Below are 22,341 nucleotides of genomic sequence, written 5' to 3' on the forward strand. Positions count from 1 at the left end.
CCCATTGATGCCAATGGCCTACTCCTCCAGCCCCATTCTCTGTTGCGTATTACAATTTTCCTCCCCCTCATTTACTCTGATTTCTGGTGTTCACGACCTTCAATTCAAATCAATTCAATTCAATAAAAATTAAAAACCATGTGTCTGGCACTGTCCCATGTGATGAGTATACAAAGACAAAAACAGAAATAGACTCTGCCCTCAGAGAGCTTACATTCTCCTGGATTTGCATGAGAGTGGGAGGAGGAACCTGCACATGTATAAGTAAATACAAAAGATGCACGATAACTACAAAGTAATTTGGGGGGACAAGGATGAAAAACTGGGAGTATGTGGAAAGGCCTTGACTTAGGGGCCTGATTCTAAACCATGCCCTGGAAGAGCTTCTCCTCTGGGACCTGTTATTCTGCTTGGTCCTGGAACTATTCCTAATAACCTGTTCCAGACAACTCTTTTGGAAAGGTCAATGACCATCCCTGGCCTTCACTCTCCCATGTGTGTTATCGTGCCTGTTAAAATATAAGCTCTTTGAGGACAGGGACTTTCTTTGCTTTTGGAATTTTATCACCAGAATGTTCCATGGTTATTGGAGAAGGGAAAGGGAAAGAAATAAGCATTTATTAGCTGTTGTGCTTGTTCAATCATTTTCAGTCATGTCTGACTCTTGGTGACCCCACTAGGGGTTTTCTTGGCAAAGATATTGGAGTAGTTTGCCATTTCCTTTCCCAGCTTATTTTTACAGATGGGGAAACTAAAGCAAACAGGATTAAGTGACCTGCCTAGAGTCACACAGCTAGTAAATGTCTGAGGTCAGATTTGAACTCAAGTCTTCCTGACTCCAGGCCAAGTGCTCTAGCCACTGGACAGCCCAGCTGCCTTTTGGGACCATGATACAAAAAAAAGTTAAGGATCATCGGACTAGATGATCTACTATATCCCTTTTCTGTCTAAGTGTACCATCCCAGGTATCAGGAGAAAATATAGGACAAAGGAAGGATAAGAGGCAGAGAGTGGAAAGAACAGAGACATAAAGAGAAACAAGAGCACAGAAAAAGGAAGATTAGGAGGGAACAAGAGAGACTGAAGAGAAAAAGGAAGGGAGGAAGGAATACCAAGGGATACAAACATAATAGAAAAAGAACACTGTCCTCAGAAAGGAGTTCATCAGGAGCTAATAGCAGCTTTTCTGCAGCACCGAGGACTTGGCTGGTGTCTCAGTAATCTCTGGGATAAACCCTTGAAAATATCCAATAATTAAAAAGGAGGAATAGTGACAAGAAAGCCTCCGAACTGCCTGTCTCAAGTTCCTCCCCAACAACATAGCCAGTCCTCTCTGTCTCCTCGAGGACAAGGACAAGGATGCATTTATCCTTCTGCCTTGAGAAGCCTGTGAAATAAGAAACCTGGGGCAGGCAGAATGCCACAAGCACTAGTCTGGTCTGGTGTCAGGTTCAAGATAAGACTAGACATGGCCCTGAAGCCGGGAGAAATCTAAGGTCTGCATTGGCCCCAAGTGGCTACAAGGCCCTTCAGCCCAAGTACTTTGGCTACTGTCTCTCTTAAGAAGAAATAGGTTTTCCTTAGTTCCTAGGGCCATCTAGTTTTTAAGTACTCAGAAGAGCAGGGTATTGGTGCTTAGACCCACCAGTTATCCAGTGCTAAGATTAAAGGGCATTGGTGGGGTAAGAACCTTCATGATCAAAAGTGAGAAGAAAGGAGGAACTCCTGGACTGAAAACATTGCTACTGCAGCAAACCAGCTTTTCACAATGGAACTGACTCCTGGATGTTGCTACTGCAGCAAACCAGCTTTTCACAATGGAACTGACCATGTTTGGGACAGATTACAGATCAGGACAAATATTCATAGTCAGGGAATGAAGGGAAACCTTCCTAAAGGCAGAAGAGTAGGCTTAAAGATTTAGCCTTCAAGATTCCCGTGAGTCCTTGATCAAACTAATAGAGCAATTACCGAAGCCTAGGACTTCAACAGTACTGTCTAGCTCCTGCTCTATTCCTATTTATAAAGTAATAATAATTAAAACTGGCATTTATTTAGTGCTTTAAGACTTAATGAAGAACTTCGTATATCCTAAGAACAATTCTGGGAGGTAAGTGCTATTTATTATCTCCATTTTACAGATGAGGAAACTGAGGAAAACAAAGGTTAAGTGATTTGCCCACAGGGTGGGGAAACTGTGGCCTTGAGGCCACATGTGGCCCTCTAGGTCCTCAAGTGTGGCTCTTTGATGAAATCCAAACCTCACAGAACAAATCCTTATAGGTCCTCAAGTGCAGATCTTTGACTCAATTCAAACTTCAAAGAACAGGTGAAATTTGGATTCAGTCAAAGGGCCACACTTGAGGACTTAGAAGGCCACACGTGCTCCTGAGGTGGCAGGTTCTGTGCCCCTAGTAGTATAACACAGCTATTAAGTGTCTGAGGCAGGATTTGAACTCAAGCCTCTCTGATTTTAGGTCTGTTTCTGTTTGCTATACCACCTAAAAAGTAAGGTTATTTCCAATGGGAAAATCCTAACCAACAAGGTTATACAAGATAAAGTGAAAGTGGTGGCCCCCATCCCAGAAGGATAAATACAGACCACCCCTGAATAGAGGGTTTGGCAAATCTGATTTTCATAAATAACCTTCACCCTAGAATGGTCAGCTCTCTTGGTTCTGCCAAGACCCATCCTGAACTGAGAGAAATTATGCTTTTAGTGAGATTGGAGAGGTTTCCAGTCAGAGAATAAAAGCTTCAAAGAATAATTCCTTGTGACTTCTCACTCTCATCTTTAGACCTAATAGATTTGTAAGCCCCTTGAAGGCAGGGGCAGCTAGCTTATCATCATCATCATCATCATTATTAATATTGATATTATTATATTAGTAAATCTGATGCTTAGCACATAAGTACTTAACATAAATGCTTATTGATTGGTTGGTTGAAGAGGTTCATGACATATGGAATCACATGTGGACCAGGGAAGATACCAGAATTCTAATCCTACCCCTTAATCTCATCTCCAATGTATAAGGTTGCCCTTTGGATTGAGGTACTATAATAATAATAGCTAGCATTTATGTATAATATAAATCACTTTACATGTTCATTCATCTGGTCTCACACACATACACACACACACACATACACACACACACACACACACACACCCCCATCTGTCCAAAGGCCTCTACAACTATCACTTTACCATCCTGTAATACGATGGTATTACCTTCTACCTGGCTTGAAATTCTTATTGTGAGACTCCTTAAATGTGTCCCCCTTAGAGACTTACACCAATAAACAACTAAGAAATGTTGATTGAAATGAATCAAATGGAATTAGGTTGAAAGGATAATTTAGACCAGAAAGGAGAGAACCTTTTACCTACTACCCGAAATCAAGATGGACATAAATTACCTGGGAGGATCTGGAATTTCTTCCCAGTCTTTCCTCAGGAGTTCATTGACTCATAGCAGATTATCAGATTAGCTAATTGCCCTCAGTTTGGCTTTTAAGCTCTTCACAACCCGTCCTTTCCAGTCTTCTTATACTTTGCTCTCCTTTCCATGACCTCTGTGATCTGGTGATAGTGGCCTTCTGGTTGCTCCTAACAGGAGACACTCTGCTTTCCACTGTCTGCCTTTTCCCCAGCTGTCCTTGCCTCTGAGTTCTCTTACTCTTCATCTCCACCTCCTGGCTTCCTTCAAGACTCAAACTAAATCCCACCACCTGCAGAATGACTTTGCTTGCCTGCCTGCCACCCCTCTCTAAACCCACTCCCCTAATGCCTTCTCCCTGAGATTCCTTCCCGTTTATATTATGTGTACAATTTTTAGCATATTGTTCCCCCCACCCCCATTAGAATGAGTTCCTTGAGGTCAGGGACTACTTTTGCCTTTCTTTGTAGCACCAGAATTTAATACAGTGCCTTATTTTTAGTAAATGTTTGTTGATTGACCTTAGAAGGCAGAGAGAGCTTGGGCCTGAAAATATGGCAGGAAAATTGTTTCTCTCCTTATGTTTTTCTTGACAGTTTAGTGGGAGTGGGTTGGAGAGGGATATTTGTCACCTATAACCACAACCCAGGTCAACTGGGGACTTAAATGGGGTGGGGGAGGAGTAAGGCCTAGAGACAGCTATTGCTAGGGAGCATAATAAGGCAGCTGTTAGCATTTCTAATTAGGGGAGCCCAGCTGGGCCACAAATAGCAGGTGAACCACATCACAAGCAATGGCATATAAGGGAAGGGTATATAGGCAGCATTAGCTGGGGGTATTGAATGAGGACAAGTGGTTCTCCCTTCCCCCCACTTTTGAGCAGTATTGGTTTCTCCACAGAAAGATATAACCTGGGTGAAACTTCATGGTCCTGGACAGGGAGAAATGGCAACTATGTGGATATCCCAGTCATCTTCCCTTTAGGACTCTGGAGTTTTTAATTTCAAGTATACTGTGGATAAATTTGGTTTCAGGGGATCTGAGTGATCTTGGAGGAGGAAAAAATGCATCTTTATTTCAATATAATTTATTTCCTTTGTAATTTTATGGGTTTTTAAAAATTTTTTTCATTTAAGATCATTATTCTGAGAAATGGGTCCACAGGCTTTGACAGTCTGCTAAAAGGGTCCATGACAAAAAAAAAATAGGTGGATGTTCTCTGTGTGGTCTAACCACATACCAACATGGCAGTGGAAGGAGACAATAGTGTATGTCTAAGTGTACCAGAGAGAGTCTCCATTTTCTGTTTCTTCTTGAATGACCAGGAAGCTGCTGGTGGGAACAGAAGGAGAGCTGGGAGCCTCATGATGTGTGGCTGTGTCTCTCTCCCTCAGGCTCCTTGTGTGCTGTTATTATCCACAGCATCTACTTCAGAAGGGATCTAAATTCAACCAAAGGGCAAGTCTGTGGTGACCTAGGATATCCCCCCCCCCAGCCTATCCTGCCTTCCACGTAGGTCCTAGGCCCATCATAGATGTAGAGTTAGAAAAGACTTAGGAATCTGTCTCAAATTAAGACTGAGGAGGAGACAAGGCCCCAAGAAGGTAAGTGACTGATCTAAGGTCACCCAGATAGAAAGTATCAGAGGTGGGATTTGAACCCAGTTCTTCTGACTCAGGAGCCACTGTTTCTTCCACTGATTGCAGAGGCTGCTTTCCCCCACCCTATTGGGCTGTGCTCAGCTCTCCCAGTTACAACAGAGTCAGTGGAAGATTTGTAGTAGAAAGGCCTTCAGAGGAAGCTGTATGGTGACACCAGCTATGTACAGGTATATGCTTTTTAAAAACTTCCTAGAGAGGCATATGGCAAGTAGGGGGCTCTTGGCCCCAGTATTGAGCTCTGTGCATTACTTCTCAGGGGTTCCCTTCACCCCAGCCTTGGCATCATTCTTGAATCCATCCTCTCCCTCACCTCCTAGATTCTATAAGTCACCAAGTTTTGTCACGTCTACCTCCCAAATATCCACCTTCTTATCCTCTCTCTTCGCACATGGTCTAGCCTAGCCCAGACCTTATTACTTTTTACCTGGATTGGTCTCCCTGCTTCCAGACTCTGCCTGCTCCAACCCTTCTTAAACACAGATGCCAAAAACCTCTTCTGAAATACACAGATCTGACCACATCACTCTCCTATATGCAAATATTCAGTGGCTCCCTATTGCCACTAGGACAACATATGAAGTTCTCCGGCCTAGGTTTAAAGGTTCCCATCTACTTCTCTAGTCTCTTTTCATATTATTTCTATGTAATCTCTTCTAGTCAGATGCCTGGAATTTCCTCTGCCTCTATCTTTTAGAATCCTTAGCTTTCTCCAGAGTACGTCTCGGATTTTTTATCCCCCCATTTGTTGTGTGTCACTGAGTTATTTCAGTCATGTCCAACTCTGTGACCCATTTGGGGTCTTCTTGGCAAAAATACTGGGGTGGTTTGCCTTTTCCTTCTCTAGTTCATTTTACAGATGAGGAAACTGAGGCAAACAGGGCTAAGTGACTTGCCCAGGGTGACACAGTTACTGGGTGTCTGAGGCTGTGTTTTAACTCAGATCTTCCTGAATCCAGGGTTAGGATGCTCTATCCACTGACCTACCTAGCTGCCCTTTGATTTCCCCCCAGTTGTTAACATCCATCCTCTTGAAATTAATTGTATTTGGTTATCTGTATGCATATTGTATCTCCCCAAGAGAATGTAAGTTATTTGAGAGTAAAGATGTTTTCCTTCTTGTATCAGTTCCTGAGCATAGTTAAGTACTCAATAAATATTGTTGTTTGTCCCTCATTCTTGAAGACATCAGACCTATGAGATCAGGAAGCTGATGCCGTGACTTGCAAGTGAATTGGATGAATCAATTTCAATATGTAATTTACACCAGATACCACTTGCTACCATTATCTACAACCCCATTTTCCGGGTTCATAGGATAATAGGAACATTGGCTTAGACATGGAAGAGAATTTAATGGTCATCTCATACACCTCTCTCATTCATAGAATCACAATATCGTAGACTTAGAGCTAGAAGGCATCGAGTCAAACCCTTTCATTTTACAGATGAGGAAACTGAGGCAGAGAAAGTTTAGATAACTTGCTCGGGGTCACAGAACTAGTAAGTAACTGGGGGACAATTTGAATTTGGTCTTCCTGACCCCAAGTCCAATACTCTAGTCACTACCACACACTACAGATCAAGTCAACAAACAATTATTAAGTGCTTACTTTGCGCACCAGTATTTGTTGACTTGATCTGCCTCAGTTTCCTACCTCTGAAAAGCTTAAATTCTAATGAAGTAAGACAATGCTTAAAAGGGAGCTGAACAGTTTGAGATTGAGGGGAGTGGGGTAAAGCCTAAACCTCAGAGCTGGAAGAGCTTCCATATCTGAGAAGTAATCCCCACTAAACCACATGTGGGTGGCTCTCCAGCCACAGCTCCAGGTAGTATTCCAGGGTCAATGCCCATTGGCTTCTGACTCCAGGGGAGACTGCACCAGACATCCCAGCGTCGAATGTGTTGTTAGAAGCCATTTCCTCCCTCCTTGGGAAGCCAAACCTTTGCTTTGCTTCAATCCTTTATCCAGGTGTAAGGATTCATCTGTTACTATTGGATATTACCTTTCTCACACGGTAGATCACTAACACCCCCACACATGGAGACAAGATCTCTTGTCCAGAGAAAACAAGAGAAGGATAAATGGAAAGAGCCCTGGCCTAGAAGGCCAATATTCCAATCCCAGTTCCACCACTGGTTTGCCGTATGACACTGGATGAATTGAAACTTCATCTTCTTAAAAAAAAAAAAGATGAGGACTCTATGTGCCATTTCTACCTTACAGATTTGTTGGGAAGGTAAAATGAGATAATCTATGCAAAAGCACTTTGGAAAGTAGACAATGCTAAAGAAAAGGTATTATCTTAACGGTAAGGCCTCGATGAATTTTAAAAAAAAAGGGAAAATCCATTTAATTATTCCCTAATTTGAAGAAAATGCCCATAAATAAATTATAAAAGTTAAAGAGAGGGAATGAACATAAACATTATGTTCCAGAATTATAGAATTTTAGCACTGGAAGAGACCTTAGAGAAATCAAATCCAATCTCCTCGTTTTATAGGTGAGGAAACCAAGAGAGCCTCAGTAACTTGCTCAAGGTCACACAGCTAGTTCAAAGCTGAGTCAGGACTGGAACCCAGATCTCCCAACCTGCCCCCCCATCCTCCCATTCTCTCGCTCCCCCCCCAGGTCTCTTTCAATGTGGCCAAATTATCTCCTCCTCCAAAAGTTCACTTTCACATTCTTTTCATTGATGATTTTTTTTTTTTTACTCCTTCTTGGGCATCCCTGGTGATTTCACAATCTCAGCATGATGCATTGCCATGGAGTGGATTGCAGTGTCATAAATAAAAAAAAAATTGTGAAATCCAAAGGTCACTTGCATCACTGTCAAGGCAAGCAGTGGGAAAATGATTTACAGATGCAGGAAATATAATTCGGCAGCAAGGGATTCCTCTGGCAGTTAATAGAATTAATTCTGCGCCACGCATTGGAGTCACAGGCAGGAACCCAGAGTTAAAAAACAACTCTGGGAAGAACGATCGGAGGCCAGCCAAACAAGCACACATCTCACTGTTTAACCAGTTCACATCACAGTAGGAACAGCATTCACCCTGCACCACAGATGAGGCCCTGCCTAACAGGGACCCGACACAGAAAAGGGCCTATAAGATAACCTGTCAGGGATGGCTGGGAGTAAGGCAGCTGGTAGCAAAGAGGGCGGAGCACTGGATCTGGAGTCAGGAGGACTTGAGTTCAAATTTGGCTTTATACACCAACTAGTTGGGTGACCCTGAGCAAGTCATCTACCTTCTGTTTGCCTCAGTTTCCTCATCTGTAAAATAGGGGTAACAATAGCACCTACCTTTCAGGGTTGTGAGGATTAAAAGAGACGATATATCTAAAGTGCTCTGTAGGCATTGAAGTGACACGTAAATGCTAGTTATTACTTGATTATGGAAATTAAATAAGTCTAAAGAGCTGACAAATGGAATCACAAACTATAAATGAACTGAATAAAAATGGACATAAGAAATCTTCCTGCCCTCCCTCTCCAGCCATGTATGAAACAGATGGGCCCCATAGGCCTTCTCAGTTCTAATTTTAGAGCAGTTACTGCGAGAGTCAGATGAACCAATCAGCAGCCCATTAACATGGAACAGAGTGGTAGACCGAGGCTAGAAGGGCTGACTCAGTTACTTATTAGCTATAGGGCCCTGAATAATTCCGTTAACCTCAATTACCCTCAATTTTCCCAACTGTAAAATGGGATATCTGTAGTACTTAACTCCAAAGGTTGCTGTAAGGATTGAATAATATCACATTTGTAAAGTGCTTTGCAAACCTTAAAACTGTGTAAATGCCAGCTTCACACACATGTATATATGTCTGTATGTATATTGGAGCCTAATATATATATACATATATATTATATATATATGTGTGTATACACACACACACACACACACACACACACGTGTGTGTATCATTGGAACCTGAAAGTTTCACATGATCCTTTGTGTTTAAAACCCCACTTTCCCCTGTCCATGTTCCCCTAACCCCCAAGTACTTTGGCTTCTACAGAAGAGAGCTGGTGATTTCTCCTCTTCAGGTGACTTTGAAGACAGCATAAGTAAAGTTTAGGATGTTGTTTTAAAGTAACCTTCTTGTTTCTGTCTCTACAGGCTAATAAAACAAGAGTGGCTCCCAGTCATAGAACATTTGCAAAGCACTTTATAAACATCTTAGTTGATCCTCACCAACGACCCTGGAAGGTGGTCACCATTATCATCCCCATTTTACAGATGAGGAAACTGAGGCAGAACTGTACCACCTAGCTGCTTTTGATATTTGAGTATAGGTTTCACAAAAATTTTGTGGCACTGAGTAGTTTTCTAGAGATCCTGTCCATTCTGCTTTTGAGCAACTCTCATGGTCAAGAACTTTTTTCCTCCTTAAATCAAGTTTATATTGGCCTCTTAGTAATCCCTATCTATTGCTATCATTTCTACCCTCTGTAGCCAAATAGAATGAAGCTAATTTCTCCTCCATGTGAAAGGCTTTCAGATACTTGAAGATGGCTCCTATATTTTCGCTTCTTTAGGCTTAAAATACCCACTTTCTTCATCCAGTCCTTAGATGGCATGAAGTTGAAGTCCTTCATCATTCTGGTTCCTCTCTACAGGATGTTCTTTGTTGTTTACTCAATTAGTTGTGTCCAACTATGACCCCTTTGGGGTTTTCTTGGCAAAGATACCGGAGTGGTTTGCCATTTCCTTCTCCAGCTCATTTTACAGATGAGGCAAACAGGATTAAGTGACTTGCCCAAGGTCACACAGCTACTAAATGTCTGAGGCTGGATTTGAAGTCAGGTCCTCTTGACTCTAGGGTCAGCACTCTATCCACTGCACCACCTACCTAGCTGCCCACTAGATATTCTACAGCTTATCAAGTCAACAATAAGCACTGTGCAAGACACTGTGCTAAGCTCTGGGAATACAAATATCAGCAAAAAGCATAGTCCCTGCCCTCCAAAGGCTTATAGTCTAATAAAGAGAAACAACATATTAAAGGAAGCTTAAAAGATAGGGATGGGGAAAGGAAGGGGAAGGGACAAATCTGTTTGGGGGCATGGTGGAGAAAGAAGTTGGGAGAGAAATGAGAGAGTGCCTAAGGCTGGTCTGGGCCCTTCCTGAAAATGGAGGTTCCAGGAGAACTGACCAATCAGAAGAAGGGGCCATAGGTATGTTCAAGGGTGAGAAAGCTGTTAGGAATGGTGGAGAAAGAAGTCGGGAGAGTTAGGAGCAAAGCCTAGAGAAGAAGGCAGGAATTCAATCAATGTTCTTCCTAAAATGAGTGAACTAAACATAATACACAAAATGTGTTCCAGTCAAAGCAGATTATGATGAGAGTATTACCTTCTTATTACTGGAAGCTACACCCCTATAATGCAGCTTTTTTTGAATGCTATATCTCACTACTGACTCATATTGATTTTGCAAGAGATCTTTTTCAGGAAAAAAAAAACTGGTGCTAGCCGCACCTGATCTTATCTTTTATTTGCGTGCAAGTTCCTTAACTTCTCTGGGATAGGGTTTCCTGATAAGGAAATGCTGGGATAAAGGTAGATAATGTCTGAGATCCCTTCCTGCTATAAAGCTCTGACTTTATATTTGTCCCTATTAAATTTCACCATATTTCACTTGGCTCAATGATAAAATCTGTCAAGATTTTTTTTTTTGGGGGGGGAATCCTGACTTTATCTTCCAATGTGTTAGCTAACCCTAACTGTGTCAGCTGCAACTGTGATAAGTATACTATCTATGATAAAAGTGTTAAACAGTACAGGATCAAGAACAGATCTCTGTGGCACTCCACTAGAGACTTCTTGACAGATTTACGTTGAACCAGCAATGACAAATCTTTGATTTAACTACTTCCAAATCCATTAATTATACAAACAACCAACCCATATGCAAAAGTTTATTGATGACACAGAAATCACACCTATATACCATAAATACTTCTTTCAGATGAATTTTGGGAGACACTGAGCATGATAAACACCAAACAGCATTACAAAATATGAAATTGATCATGTTACAATATATAAGAAATCAATTTTTAATCTATTACCCCTGTACAGTCAGAAAAAACCATCCTGAAATTAGAATAAATGTGAAAAACTAATACTATTTGTGATCAAAATAGTATTGTATTAGTAATAGTATTGGCAGTAATGGTATTTATAAATAAAATAAATTAACACATTTAAACTACTGGAGAAGAAAAATGGAATTGGATGAAGTAATAAATATTGATATGGACTTCCACCATTTTTTTCAGAAGTTTAAATTATGTAAAGTACTCGCCTATATGCTGAGACAAGTTCTCCACTCTCTTGTAAATTTTCTCAGAAAATTTCTCTTCTATCCCTTACTAAAGGAAATTATTAGGAACTTTTTCCTTAACTCAAGATTGAATTTGTTTCTTTGTCACATTCACCCTTTGCTCCAGTTTCTGCCTTTGAGGATTCCAACAAAATAAAACTAATCCCTCTTCTATGTGATAGCCCTTCAAATACTTGGAGACAACTATCATGTCCCCATTCAATCTTCTCTTTTTAAGCTCAATCTCCCCCAGTCTTCCAACCAGTCTACTGCCCTTCATTAGATGTCCTCCAAATTATCAATGTCCTTTCTAAAATTGCGTCACTTAGAACTGAACACAATGTTCTAGATTCAGCATGAGACAGTCAGATAATACACATTTATTAAATGCCTACTATGTTCCAGGCACTGTGCTAAGTGTTGAAAGTACAAAGAAAGGTAAAAGACAGTCTGGGCTCTCAAGGTACCCACACTCTAATAGGGGACATAGCATGAAAACAATTTATCTACAAACAAGCTCTGCACAGGATAGATTGAAAATAGTCCACAGAAGGAAGGCACTAGAATTAAAGAGATTGCAAAGGTTTCCTGTAGAAGGTGGAATTTTAGCTGGGATTTGAAGGAACCGGGGAAGCCAGGAGGCAGAGATGAAGAGGAAAGATATTCCAGGCATAAGACAACCAGAGAGCCAAGAGATGACATGTGTTTTTCAAGAAACAGTAAGGAGGTAAATGTTACTGGATTGTGGACAAAGTGGAGAGGTATAAGAACACTGGAAAGGTAGGAGGGGACCAGGTTATAAAAGGTTTTGAGTGCTTAACAGAGGATTTTCTATTTCATACTGGAAGTCATAGGGAGCCACAGGAGTTTATTGAGCAGGGGGAGAGGGGTAACACGGTCAGACCTGCACTTAAGAAATATCACTTTGATAGATGAATGGAGGAGTAGAGAGAGACTTGTGGCAGGCAGACTAAACAGCCAGTTACTGCAGTAATCCAGGTGTGAGGTGATGAGGACTTACACTAGGGTAGTGGCAGTGTCAGAGGAGAAAAGGAACTGTATATGACAGTTGTTATGAAGATAAAATCCACAAGTCTTGGCAACAGATTGTAATATGAGGGATGGAGAGGGAGGAAAGCGAGGTGAGAAAAAGTAAAGAGTTGAGGATGACATCTAGGTCATAAACCTGGGTGACTAGAAGAATGGTGGAGCCTTCAGCAGAAATAGGGAAGTTTGAAAGAGAAGAAGTCTTTGGGAGGGCAGGAGATGAGTTCAGTTCTGGACATGTTGGGTTTTAGATATCTATCTGCAGGACGTCTAGGGACCTCATCATTAAACTGAAACTGCTCTTCTCAAAGTTACTAAAGATCTCCTAGTTGCCAAATTTAACAGCCTTTTCTTAGTCTCCATCCTTGGAGACACTATCAGCCCTCTTCTCCTTGATAGTCTTCTACTCTCTAGTTTGTTGTGATACCACCCTTTCCTGGTTCTTCTCCTACCTATTTGACCATTACTTCTCAGTCTCCCTTACTAGATCTTCATCTAGCTTGAACCTATAACTACGGATGAACCGCAAGGCTCTATCCTGGGCCCTCTTCTTTTCTCCCTCTATACTTCTGATGGTATCATCAGCTCCCATGGATTCAATTACATCTCTTTGCCAATGATTCTCAAATCATTTATCCAGCCCTAACCTCTCTGCTGACCAGTCCCCTATCACCTCTCAATATTGCCTCAGTGGTCAATATAAAAAACTTCTAAGCACTCAGATGGATCTGGAATCCCCCAAGGGTGTTTGACTTGGCTCCAGGGTCAACCCTAATCCTAACCCTAACCCTAACCCTCCTCCAACTGCAACCTTCAGTTTGAACTTCAGCAAAGACCGAGGTCTTTGCTCTTTCTCATGGATCGCTATAGCTGCCCTACTCTGATTTGGCTGCTTCTATTCGTGACTGTTCAAGAGCAGGACTCAATTCAAGGACTCGCAGGATACTAAGTCCAGTCACCTCTTCACTGCTTCTTCTCTTCTTTCCAAGGTTGAATCACCTGAAGATATCCCCATATTCAGGCATGAGACTCCGCAGGATTCTGATGTCCTGGAGATTTCTCTAATGAATAGCAGCTCCTTTGCTTCATCGCTGTGTTACCTGAAGCTGTGCTGCAAAGCTCCCATTAAGGGCAGCTAATCCATTCTTATACTACACTTCAAAAGGTAAGGTAAAGAACAAAGGAAATTATTTTTTGGACCTGATTCTGACCATCAGTGAGGAACAGGTTGCTGAAGGACAAACAGAATCCTTGAGGGCACATGATTTCTCTATCATGGAATTTGTTATAAAGAGGAAAAAGCTGAGTATAGTCTACCATGCAACTTAAATCTGGGGAGAACAGATTTCAAAGGGTTCAGGGAAAAAATAGGTATGATTCCACAACCTAATATTTTAACGGAGAAGTTGGCCCAAGAGGCAATAGAAGCTCTTAAGAATTAAATTCTTAAGCTACAAGTAGGAATGATTCTGACAAGGAGGAAAAGAGAGAACTGCCTAAAGAGATGTTGGTGTGCATAAATTCACTGACCAGCTCAGGTTTTTAAAATCCATATTTAGTTTTCAGATGATACAGTGGTTTACCTAGAGAACTCTAGAGGCTCAGTGAAAAAACTAATTGAAGCAATTATCAACTTCAGCAAAGTTTCAGGATATAAAACCAACAGAAATCATCAACATTCCCATATACTGCCAACAAAATCCAGCAGGAAGAGATAGAAAAAAAGAAATTCTATTTAAGACATACATGTATAGAAGATGGAAACAAGGGCCCATAACTGAGGGCTAATACAAAAGAATAGCATGGCCTTATGTCTTCTAAGGATTGTATCAAAAGAACTAAACTCCAGAATGAACTGAGGCTGGCAATAAATACTAAGGACAACAAAGAGGGCTTTTTAAAGCTTTGCTGGGGAAAGGGGAAGGATCACAGAAAGGATAAGACCATTGCTCAGACTGGACGGGATAATGACAAAAGACAATGAAGAAAAAGCAAGACTACTCAATCCTTAGTTTGCTTCTGTTCTCTCTCAAAGAGAATTATCCTTGGACTGGAAAGGACGTAAAATGTTTTAAAGGGGACTGAAGCCCAAGAAAAATAAGAAAATAGCACCTGGTGGCCCTTCATGCACCAGGCCTAGGTGAATGTCAACATCCCAGGGTATTAAAAGAATGGGGGAAATAATTGCTAAGCCACCACCATCAACAATTTGAAAAATGGTGAAGAATGGGAAAGATGCTGTAAAACTGGAGAAGAGCAAATGTTGCATCATTTTCATAAAAGGGCAGAGAATGGAATCTACAACCTGGAGTCACTGAACTTGACTTCAATTCCTGGCCAAAAAAAATCTATTTAACATAAGGAAAATTTTCTTAATGGTGCAATCCAAAAGCATAATAGGCTGCTACAAGAGTTAGTAGATGTTGCCTTACTTAAGGTATTCAGTTGAAGGCTGAATGACCATTTGTAGAAAAGAGATCTTGTAGAGGGTTGTTGGCCATTGTAGGTTGAATTAGATATCCTCTGAGGTTTTTCCAAAGCTTCTATTCTGTGATTTTTAGAGGAGGTCTCGTCATGAGAGATGGATAATGCCAACTATAAAACATTTCAGAGCTAAAGTTGAGTAAATAGCCTTGACAATTGCTAATGCTGTACGGAGCATAAAACTAGGAAGTGAGAAAAGGCAAAGATGGTAGGAAACCAAGTGATGGCCCCCCAAAAAACGTTATCGAGAGATATTTGAAGGAGACTCATCAGCAGAAAAAAAGACATTGAAACCCTATCTAATGCAAGCCATTTAAATACCTCACATGAGCTTCTAAACATGCACGTGCGCACATAGATACATGCACACACACATACATGTTCAAGGCCTAGTACACATAATCATACAGACATTTCACATCTCACTAACCAACCTACCATTCACCACTTTCTGGTGAGGCCACAAGTGAAATTGAGGCCCAGCCGTTCCCTCTGGTAACACCTACCATCTTCCTCCCCCATGCCATCTTGAATGGCAATTAGGAGAAGGTTAACTGAGTGTCTTTCTCCCAGGAATCCTCTTCCTCTTTTCAAAATCACAGCGTTAGCAAAAGAAAATCCCAGCTTAGGCTAACAGGTAGGAGCGTGGTGCAGCCCCGGGAGCTGCTGTTGGAAGTGGGGAGATTGGGCGAATCATCCCAGCGGGAGATTAATACTCATCATTCGGAGCTGCAGCTGAGGCCCATTTGAGTGACAGGCAGCCGGGAGCTGAAAGAGCTGCTCAGATCCCAGAACTGCTGGCATGCAGACTTGAAAGAGATTTATTTCAGGATAATTAGCTGGGAGTATTAGAGGTGGCCAGAAAGATCCGCAATTACTGTTTAGCAAACAGAAAGGAGACACACGCATGCACATGCAAAAAAAAGAGAGAGCCAAAAAATGAAATTAAAAGACCCAAATATTTCTCCACTTGAAAGTTGTTGAATAATTGGGGAAAAAAGTTCAAAGCAACTTTATTGTATTCAAACACCCATACACAGGAGGCTATAGAGAAAAATGGAGGCTTGGGCAACAATGCTGATAGCAAAAATATTCTCTTAGGTTCAGCATTTGGTGAGCAGAATCTGACAACTTATTTTCTCTATGTCAAACAGGAACTTTTTCCACCTTCTTCCTTTGTTATTCTCTTTTACCAACAGTGGATGTATTCCTGAAGCTTTAAAAAATAATATTAATTCAAATAATACAAAAGTGGAATGGGAAAGGAAAGGGGGAAGGGAAGGGAAAAAGAATGGGAAAAGTTTGTTATTATGTTGTGTTTGACAGAGGAAATCACATATCTAGCTCAGGCTAAAGCCACCAAAAAGCTGAATTTTAATAGCATATGTTTATATAGCATTCTGTGATATAGGTAGTGATATATTACTATCCCATTTTTATAGACTGAGGAAAACTGTAACACAGAAGCTAAATGACTTGCCCACAATAGCACAGCCAGTAAGGGTCAGAATTGACAATCAAATCAAGATCTCTTCACGCCACATCTAACATTCTCTCCGTGATACAATTTGTTGTTATTCAGTCATGTCGGTCATGTCCAGCTCTTCATGACCCCATTCAGAGTTTTCTTGGCAAAGATACTCCAGCTCATTTTACAGATGAGGAAACTGAGACAAACAGGGGGGAGTGACTCACCCACACTCACACAGCTGATAAATGTCTGAGGCTATATTTGAACTCAGGTCTTCCTGACTCCAGGCCTGGCGCTCTATCCACTGTACCACCTACCTGTCCTCATTATACCATAATGCCTCTCAATTAAAAAAAAAGTGATGTGTTTAGCTGCCATTGAATATTCATTTGTGGTCTCCCCCATTCCATAGATTTACCACAGCTGGGGATGGAGCGAGAGTATCTGTCAAATGTGAAAGTGTCTTCTTGTTAGACCAAGGTGACACCAATCTAACTATAGTACCCTAGAGCCTTAGAGTTAGAAGGGGCCTTAGAAGTCATATAATACAATCCTTTTACTTCCCAGCTGAAGAAACTGAGGCCAGTGAAGGTGAGTGGCTTAGAGTTCCAGATCTTTGCCTTTTCTGATATACTAAAAGACAAATACTGGCTATTCAATTAAGAGCCTGATGCTGTTGGAGGACAACCATAAGGAATGGTCTCTTCTCACCCACATCCAGTCTCCAAGCACTACTGTTGGAAGGATGGTCTCTCCAAGGAGTAAGTCTCTCTGGTTCCAAAATCTTTGGGGAACATAGAGGTCTAAATATTTACATGTGCCCAGCCCAAACTAGTCTGACACCTAGGTGATTCAAGGGGCTACCCATAATTATTTCTTCCCCTATCAGAAACTCCGCCATTAAAAATTCAATCCTTTAGGCCTTGAAGGATTTTCATAGGCTTCTTATTAAAATGAAAACAATCTTTGTGATGGAACATAACTTGTTATATCAGCTGGTATATTCTTGATCATCTAAAAATGATTAAGTTTCAGGAATGTCATTGGACTCTCTCATTCTAGTGAGAGGTGGGGAAGGACAGGGATGCTTAAAGAGACAGGAAAGTATCTAAGATAAACTTTGTTGATGTCACAATTTTGACAAGGGATTGTGAAGGTTTGCAAAGAAGTTAATGGCACAGTCCTTGTCTTCATGAAGTTTAAAATAAGGTTAGGACAGGGGTAGGGAACCTGAGTTTTCAAGACTCCATGTGGCCCTCTAGGGCCTCAAGTGCAGCCCTGTGAAGTTTGGATTCAGTCGAAAGGCCTCACTTGAGGCCCTAGAGGGCCATATGTGGCCTCAAGGTGGATTAGGAGAACTTGATGTCCAGAGAATAACCCAACTGACGGTAACTAAAAGTTGAAAATAAAGAATAGGGGCAGTTAGGTGGTGCAGTAGATAGAGCACCGGCCCTGGATTCAAGAGGACCTGAGTTCAAATCCGGCCTCAGACACATACCACTCATTACCTGTGTGACTCTGGGCAAGTCACTTAACCCCAATTGCCTCACCAAAAAAAAAAAAAAGAATACTCTGGTACAAATTGAATTCATGAATAGTGAGAGAAAGAATAAAGTAGGGTTCATTTAATTCTCAATTTGATTCATTGATTTCTTGGACAATTCATTCTTTCAATAAGCATTTATTAAGGGCCTGTTGAATATAGAGAACAGTCCCAGAAGCTGGAGGGGATAGGAAGGTTAGAAAAGATAGCTATTATGTTTTTTTTAGATACTATTTTATTTTTCCCTCATTACATGTTAAAACAATTGTATAACATTTTTTCTAAAAAATGTTTTGAGTTCCAAATTCTATTTCTCCCTCCCTTTCCTCCTGTTTCCCTCCCTGAGCCCCTCTCTGAGACAGTAAACAATCCCATATCAAAGATAACTATGTTCATGAAACTTACAGTCTAGGAGGGAGAGAAGGCAATTCAATTCAACCAATGCTTATTAAGTTCCTACAACAACAATAATAATAATGATAATAATAACAACTAACATTTACATGTGGCTTCAAAGATTGCAAAGTGATTTACAAAAGGTGCAAGGCACTGTGCTAGATGGGGGAAATATAAAAACAAAAAATATTAAAACAGTCGCTGCCCTCAAGAAGCTTACATTCTTCTGGGGCTTTACAACACATACATAGATAAGTACAAAGAACATAGAGATTAAATGCAAAATAATTTGAGAGATGGAGAGAAGAGGAATGACAACCAGTGGGATCAGGAATTGCCTCTTATGGGAACTGTTCCTGTTGGAACTGTGCTTTAAAGAAAAGTAGGGATGAACAAGGTTCAAGTGACTAGGAACAGAAGCCTAGGAATGGTGCCTTCCTTGCTTGTTCCCCTTCATTTTAGAAGAGGACTGATGACATCATGAGGGTGACGCCTTGACTCGCTTGTGAATTGGACTTGAGTGAGGCAGAGCTGTGCTAAGACATAAATCCCACTGTCTCCTCCATCAGACTCCAGTGGCAAGACATAAGTTAAGACCAGGAATGGGGAGAGCCCGTGCAAAAACAAAGGGATGGGAGATCAAATGTTGTGTGATGGAAACCACATTGGCTACTTTGGCTGAAACATAACAGGAGTGAAGAATGGTCATGAGAAAGCAGTCTGGAAAGATAGGTTGGAGCTTGATTACAAAGGGCTATAAATGCCAAATAAAGGAATTTGAATTTAACCAAAAGAAAAAACAGCTAGCTATGGAAGCTTCTTGATTGAATAGGAGAGTAATGTGGATTTTAGAAATATCAATTTGGCAGCAGGGTTGAGGGGGGAGAAAATAGAACCAGGGAGAGCAGTTAAAAGGCCAGAGGAGAGATGATGAAAGTCTGGACTAGGAGTATTTGCTATGAGAGTCGATGGAAAGGCATAGATGCAATGGATAGTGGAGATATAGAATCAACATGACATGACAATTGACAGCATAGAGGAATAGAGGAGATTGAATAATTGAAGATTACCCTGAATTTGCAAACCCAGGTGACTGTATTGACCCAGGTGGTATTCAGTTCCCTTCATGACCTACCCACCTCCCTCCTTTTGTCTTCTTACACTTTACTCCCTGGCACATACTCTTAGATCCAGTGACACTGTCCTTCTGGCTGTTTCTCTAACAAGATACTCTGTCTCTCCACTCCAGGAATTTTCTCTGGCTCTCCTCCATGCCTGGAATACTCTCTATACCCATTTTTGGTTAGTGGCTTCTCTGGCTTCCTTTACGTGCCATCTAAAATCCCATCTCCTACAGAAAGATCTACAGAAAGATTTCCCCAAAACCTCCTTAATTCTAAGGCCTTCCTTCTGCCAATTATTATGGCTGGGCCTGGCCTAAATACTGTGGGTTATGCTGGGCAAGGGGAAGTGGGGGTGTGTGGAGTGGACAGGACCAGGGTGGGAATTCCAGGACTGGAACAAAGACTTTAAGAACTCAAGCACAAGTGCTCTAATCCTGGGAGTAGGGATGATGAGGGTAGGCCAGCCCCTGAAGCCAGCCAACTAAAGCAAAGGAACTGAAACAGAAGAGTGAAGGACATGGTCAAATACAGTGTACTCAAAGAAAAGTTTTATTTCAGTTAAAGAAAGAAGATGAAAAAGTTTGGGGCCACAGAGGAGTCTGTTGAATGTAAAGTGAGAGAGTCAAAAAGGAAATCTTTATGTTCCTGGTACCTAGCATAGTGCCATGTGCAAAGCTGGCATTTAATAAATGCTGGGGGTGGCAGAGGAGAGAGAACAATTCTGTGACCAGATTTTGGGTAGTCTGTGAACTTAGTTGGGGGAAAAAATGACATTCTTATTTTCTCTAACCTCCAAATGAAATTTAGTATTTCCTTCAATTGTTTAAAAAATGTTATTCTAAAAGACGTCCATAGTCTTTACTAGCCTATCAAAAAAGACTGTGACCACCCAAGGAAAAAAAAAAGAATGGTTAAGAACTCTAACTTATAGAGTCATAGATTTAGAAGTAAAAGGAACTTTTGAGGCTATCTAATCTAACCTCCTTCTTTTATTTATTTTATAAATAAAAGGTGAGGAAACTGAGGTTCTAAGAAGAAGATTAATAGGCCCAGGGTCTGAACTGGGGCCTTCCTAACTCCATATCCATCCCTTTGACTACCACTTGTTGAATGAAAGAATGACGTTTGGAATATAGTGTTTATTTTGGTTTATCACATTTAAGGAAGGATATCGACAAACTGAAAAAGAACCAGAGTGACCAGGATGGTGAGATAACTTGAGATCATACCGTATGAGGACTAGGTGAAGGAACTAGAGATGTTTCCTCTAGAAAAGAAAAACCACTGGGGATTCATAATGGTGGTCTTTCGATATTTTAAGGCCTTTCATCCAGAAGAGAGATTTAAGCCAGGGGTGGGGAACCTGCAGCCTCGAGGCCACGAGTGGCCTTCTAGGTCCTTTTGACCAAGTCCAAGTTTTATAGAACAAATCATTTTATTAAGGGGATTTGTCCTGTGACGTTTGGATTGTAACCATTAGACTTATTCTGGCTGGCCAGAACTGGGAGCAGCGGGTGAAAGTTCCAAAGAGACAAATTTAGACTTGATAAGAGGAAGCACTGCCTGAAAGTTAACTGACTTGCCTCAGGAGGTAGTAGCTTGTCTCTCCCCAAAGTTCTTCAGTCAACAGCTGTTTGGCCACTTTTTGAGTATATTGTAGAGATAATTCTTATCCAGATATGAGTTGGATTGGAGATGGATTATGAGGCCTTTTCCAACTCTGAGATTCTGTAATTCCAGGGAGTGGAGAGGAAAGGAAAGAGTTGTTTGAGCAGCTTTGAGTAATGGGCACAGCAAGAGCCGGTCCAACCCAGAGGTGAACAGGGCATACAAAAGCTACTTGCAATGTGACATTGGACAGGACCTGGCAAACCGCCATCATTGATCAGAAAGTTTCCCTCCTAGACACCTTAACCCTTGCAGAGATAGCCTAACCTCTTTAGAAATCAGCATGGCTAGACTTTTGCAACATTTTCAGACCAGTTCAGCTTTTCCCTTCAGCAGTCCAGATAAATTTTCCATTGCCTATGGACCCTGGCAATTGTTGGCAAAACACAGATAGCAGACATGCCAAATATAAATAGTTTGCTGAACAAATGCAGCCTGAAAGTTGCTGAGTTTTCTGTCCAGCTCAGAGACTTATTATTTCTTACTATTTCTCAGCCTTGTCCACTGCTCATTTAAAAACAAGGGGCCTATTTTGTGAAGTGCTCAATGGTCTATTTTAAGCTGGTGGCCCGTGTTTGTTTATATTCAATTCTAGGCCTTGCCCTCTGCAATAAGCCAGCGCTGGCATCACTGGGGAAGGAAAGCAGCATGGAGGTTGCAATATCACAAAGCTTATAGCTTTCTTTGTGTGGGCCAGTTGTCCAAGAAAGGGGAGGAGTGGGGATGAAGGGAAGTAGAGTTGGGGGTGGGGGAGAGTTTGTTGGAATGGAATATTTGGTATTGGCCAATTTCTGAGACCTAGAGCAGAAAAATAGAGCCAAACCAATTAGCCCAATAACCCCAGGTGACTAACTAGCTGGGCTTGTGTGGGAAAAAATGGGAAATTATTTTATGCCAAAGAAAGGGAGGGGGGATATTTGAGAAACTGTGGGGCCACTATGTGGAAACTCAAGGCTTTTTCCTAAGTGAGATCACAGGCTTTCATGTGGCAAATGCCCATCTTCAAGGAGTTGTGACACTCTATTGTTGTTGGCTATGTTTCTACACCCTCCTCCTTCCCCAACCTGGACTAGCCATTGCCAAAATTTGGAAGTAGACTAAGCCAGTCACTTACTCTCCAGTTCTCTGGGGCCACCCCCACCCTCCTTTAAAGTATTCCCTTCTCTCTCCCAC

This window comes from Phascolarctos cinereus, unplaced genomic scaffold (assembly GCF_003287225.1).
Source record: "Phascolarctos cinereus isolate Bilbo 61053 unplaced genomic scaffold, phaCin_HiC Scaffold_2;HRSCAF=192, whole genome shotgun sequence".
In the NCBI taxonomy this organism is placed as follows: Eukaryota; Metazoa; Chordata; class Mammalia; order Diprotodontia; family Phascolarctidae; genus Phascolarctos; species Phascolarctos cinereus.